The sequence below is a fragment of the Hippoglossus hippoglossus genome, chromosome 11 (genome assembly GCF_009819705.1).
Source record: "Hippoglossus hippoglossus isolate fHipHip1 chromosome 11, fHipHip1.pri, whole genome shotgun sequence".
NCBI classification, from domain to species: domain Eukaryota; kingdom Metazoa; phylum Chordata; class Actinopteri; order Pleuronectiformes; family Pleuronectidae; genus Hippoglossus; species Hippoglossus hippoglossus.
Window position 1 is genome coordinate 15,810,044 of NC_047161.1, and position 5,420 is coordinate 15,815,463.

Below are 5,420 nucleotides of genomic sequence, written 5' to 3' on the forward strand. Positions count from 1 at the left end.
GTTGAGACGCACAAAACCCAAAATGTCAAATGTATGGTGCCATGGAGGCAAACGAAAAGCAGAGGCACCACCAAAGTAATTAGAAAGCTGCTGTTTACCATAATTTGGATTGTATTGAAGTGTAAGTGGCGGCCGTGGCTGAGGGGTAGAGCGGTCGCCTCCAACCAGAAGGTTGTCTTCTAGAAATACTCATGTTTTGGTCACATAGATGTCGCGTGCAACAGAGCAACTCAACAAAATAACAATATTGACAACATTCATGTGGGTTTTCTTACACAGTCACTCCACAGTTAGTGGCTGTGGTGATTCCTGAGCAGCAATGGACCTCAGCTCAAGCCTTGCACAAAGGTCAAGTGGAGCCCGGGTTGTAGCCGGACGCACGACGCAATCACACACAACTGCTGCTTGTCAAGTGTGTGGTGGTGGCGCCTGCCCGACAGGCGCATTACCTGGACATGTCTTCACAGCGCTCAGGATAAAAGGAAGGACGTCTGGTCAAGGGAGCTTCAGTTACAGCAGAGAAGCAATGCCCCGCGGCTGCTTGAAGTCTTAATAGTCAACTGCACAGAAAAATATGACACAAACAATTTATTTAACAACTTGAAAGCTACTACAAAATGTAAACAAACTCCCAGTTGAAGAGGTTAGAGTTTTATCCCTGAAAGCAACACACTCAAGAAACGGAGGAGCTGCACACAGGCGGAAGAAATTCAGACGCAGAAACACCTACAGAATACCAACACTTTATTTACTCCTGTTGAATCTCAAAATTTGACTTTGGCTGAACATTAACGTTAGCAGCATCAGTGTTCACACACTGTATTAACATGCTAAAGGGTATGTATGTACCTTGATGCTTAATATTCAATTTACATTTGTATTTATCATTTAATTGAGTATTTGCGAATTATATTTACATGAATTATTTCTATTGTTGTTTCCTGTGTAAATTACCTTACTGCACTCTGCCCCTTCTTGTACCTGGTAACTGTAGTTCTGTTGTGTTTGAAAAATAATGCTGCGCTGTTAAGTTACTTCACTTGGAAAATAAACCTGTTTATGTCATAATGTTTGGTGCATATTCTTAACTCTTAATAATAGAATCTTACCAAGTTGTTTTGTGTTGTTTTTAGCTCTAATATAAGATTTATCGATTTTTTTCATATGACCTGTTTAGTGCGATTTGTCTGCTGGGTTAGTCCTTCCTGTGTCATGTGACCAATGTGGCGCTGCAGAGATCTGAGCGCTTCCCAGTGTAAATACTGTTATTCAGCACATTTAGGTGCAGAAGTGCAGAAAACAGACCAGAGGATGACAAATGTGTTAATAAGTCTAAAAGGTACCAACTGGGTTGTAAAATGGCTCCATTTGAAAACACCATTAACTATACAGTCTCGGAACAGTCTCAGATAGTCTGAACTGCTCCAGTGGTGGATCAACACAAGTTCAAGATGAGGATCAAGCCCTCGGTGTCAGTAACCTCATGAATGTAAGAGGTCCGGCCTTCTGGAAAAGCAGAGGCCCAAATATTTATTTTAATAAAAGCAACGATGGCAGTGAGATAGGAAGGGAGGATTAACACCAGGAGTCACGCATCATAATATCCCAGATTTCCCTCGATGAGCTGATGGCTGTATGGTATGAAGTGTGATGTGTTCACAGCCTTTCAGTGTTGCTCACTCTTCCTCTTGTGACAGTGAGTCTGCGCCGCACAGATGTCTTTTTGCCCCCGTAGAAACTGGTGTGAATCTGTGTTTCAATGTCACGTCAAATCTGCGCGCTGGTTGGTAACAAGAGACGCTTGGCAAATGTGTGATGAGGTCTTAATCTGCAGTGTTGGGCGTCTCATGTCTGTTTTATCCCAGCGTGTGTGTGTGTGTGTGTGTGTGTGTGTGTGTGTGTGTGTGTGTGTGTGCATTCTCATACCATATTGAAACATATCATATGCTTCCTGCTTGGTTGCCTTGAATAAGTGTGTGTAATGTAATCCAATTAAGTCTGCCTTGGCACAACAAAGACAAGTTTAATGAACTGAGCTGGTTGCACACACACACACACACACACTCACACACACTACCCCCATGACAGTTAAGTAGCTGGAACAGCTTGAACCGCGCATGAGCCGTTCATTGTGATAAATGATAAATGTTTTTATGAACCCTTGAGAAAAGTTAAAACAAATTTGGGTAATCCCATTTTTTACCACCAGAATAGAAACACTTGCACACACACACACACACACACACACACACACTTTCCCAGTGGACCTAATGTGCTAAGTGTAATTTAGACTGTTAAAAAGGAGGAGGAGGAGGGAGAGAGAGAGAGAAAATCCCCAAAACACACACACACACACACACACACACACACACGGACAGAGATATCAATAGACATGAACGACAGTGACAGACAACACACTATGACGCCTGCTTTTTATCATGTTGTCAAACTTCATCTCATTCATCATTTCTCTGTGTGTTCATTCTGCTATAAATAGAATACTCCATATGAGCTCCTTCCCATTAACACAGGTGGGGTTGTGCTGACCACCTGCTACCCACACGCACACACACACGCACACACTTACATACAGTGCTGAAGGCGGTGACAGAATGAGAGCACATTGAGGAAGAGTGGCCTTAACGCACTAATTCTGCACCAACACCCTCCCACATACAGATAGGGGCACAGTGTCAGGACAGGAGACGAGGCAACACGAGCAGATGGAGAGAGGACAGCGGCTGCATTCGTGCGCTGTGGGAAATAAAGTATGAGAACCTATGAGATGAGCATGCATAAACGCAGGAATCGTCCCTTGATGCGGTGATAAAAAGTGATGTGAAGCTTCAGACTGCTGCCTCTTACAACTAGTAGTGGAAATATTATCTTGAATCAGCACTGAAGGCTGACCTAGGATTACTTACACTGACAAGAATATATTTAAGGGAAACAATTAAGCTGTAGGTAATTAATGCATTATTTGGCCACTAGGGGGTAATTGAACAAACTGAACAGACAGCAACTGTGTCTCAATGAAGAGGCCGCATCCTCCAGAGGTCTCGACTGCGAAGGCTGAACTGAAATGAGGAGGCCCGGTCTACCGAGGCTTTCTGTGATCGCCTCTACATCTAGTGCCACCCTTATTGCTGTTGGACACCATGAGAACGTTTCAATGCCCCTTGGGGTTTTTTAATACAGTGGGATACTCAAGCATTGGACATCTCATCCCTTGCCAGTGGAATCACCTCTTTGAAAAACAGCTAATCACTGGAGTGCTGAGGAATCCTGGGATATGTGGCCAGAGAAGGATCTACTGGGGATAGAAGGACACACTTGACATCCGCAGTTGAAGGAGCCTTTCCAACGGAACACTGTAGTCGCACCGTTGTGATACAATCGGCCTTCAAACGCAGCCTAAGAAGGATGCAGCCCCTGAATTGAGACACAGCTAATCTGACCTACTGTATTGTTACCTCTGTTTTGGTCTCCACCAACCCCCGGGGGAAATATCGGACTCTTTTTATCTTTTATCTCTTTACCATTATCTTTTTGCCTTTGGCACCTTGATTGAAGTAGAGCCCCCCCCCAAAAAAAGAAAATAACAAAAAATGAGCCAAAAATGGTTTATTGGTCACAGTCATTTCTGATAATAAACACCGGACTACAGTGACAAGTTGTATTAACAGAAAAACACTTGGTCTGCAAAGTGACAGCACCGACCTGACCTGACCTGTGGCGGAGACCAAGGACGTTTACGTGTTTATAGCTACTTTACACACGCGCCTGTTATGATGCAGATTTAAAGACATTTCCTCTAAGTTAAAAAAATGTTTAACCTCAATAATCATTTGAATAATTACGATGTATGATGCTGACAGGCCCGTTAAGTAAAATCTGTAAGCTCGCCACTTTTATAAAACAGCAAGCAGCCTGAAATCAGGAAGAACAGATAATTGTCATTAGATTCACAGTTTCCGTTGTGTGTACACCAGTAACAGCTGAAAAACCACTATCTAGACCAGCATGTAGACCAGCCTATTAGTGCCTCACTCTTATGGGAAATCAACAGTGATGGAGATCAATCATGTCTCATGGATTCACTGAAGCACAAAAAAGGTCAAAACAGACAGGGGGGGGGGGGGTATATTACAATTGATGAAATTGAGTAAGATCCCAGATGCAGCCGCGTGTGAGCAGTGATGATTGCAGCAGAGCTGGAGTTGTGCTAGAGATGAGGCAGATTTCCCACATTGATGAGAGAAAAGTGGGTTTCATCATCATCTAACTGGGTCCAACAGTGATTAAAACACGCAGATGACCCAGATAAGCAGCCATCAAGGTGGGAAGGTGGGAGAGAGAAGATGGAGAGAGAAAGGGGGAGGATTCAGCCTCCAACGTGAACCCCAAACACTGTGGGATTCGTTAAGCGTGACGCTGTGGTTTTCTCAATCAAGCGCAGTGGTTTAAAGCGTGTGCTGTACACTTTCCCTGTTGTGCATGGAATCCCTTGACAGAGTATCTGAGAATTGACAAACTGCCAAACCAGTCAGGCTTTTAACGCTGTTTGATTGCAGTCGTTCGGGGGATTCTTTCACAAGGCTTGTTAAAAGGCCATTTGCAGCAGGACAAAATCTTGCGGAGTGAATGATCATTGTGTTTGAAGACTCCCTGGATAAATACCAGAGTCTCACAGCATCTGTCAATACTGTAGTTGGATATGTCTCCGCATTGAAGCCGGTGATACAACCGCATGCGGCTTTATATCTCCTATAAAGGGAAAATGACAAATATATGAATCGCTTTAGACTGTTATTAAATCCCATTAACCCTAACCACCTGACGTCTGCATCATGTTAACATTCTAATTATGTTAGCGTTTGAAGTGCTGGCTCCCAACCTGAAGGTCAGAAACACCCAAGAGGTAGCAAGATGAATCTGAAGGGTCAGGTATCAGGAGGGTACTCCTATGTACAGTGTCTTTGATCATTGTTAAAAGAGCTATAAAAATAAGATACGTTCATCATCATCATCATCATCATTTATTTAAAACCTTGGGAGACACATTGAGATAGAGCCCTCTTTTTCAATGGTGCCAAGGTACAGCAATGCAACAAATTTCAATTCAAACAGCAATAAAATAAAACATGGTTTATACCTGTTAAAATAAGTCAAAAATAAATTAAAAGTACCAATTTTATTTAAAAAGAAAAGAATTTAATAAAATTCAAACGGGCAGTAAACGTAAAAGCAGCGACAGTTACAATCAATAGTATCGTCAATCAGTACTCGGAATTGCCTCTATGGTATAATGAAGACAACTTTACGTTCTCTAGAAGTCTATTCCAAGATTTACCTAGCTCAGTGTGAATCTGTATTATTATTATTATTATTATTATTGTGTTGATACAATTTTTTATTAT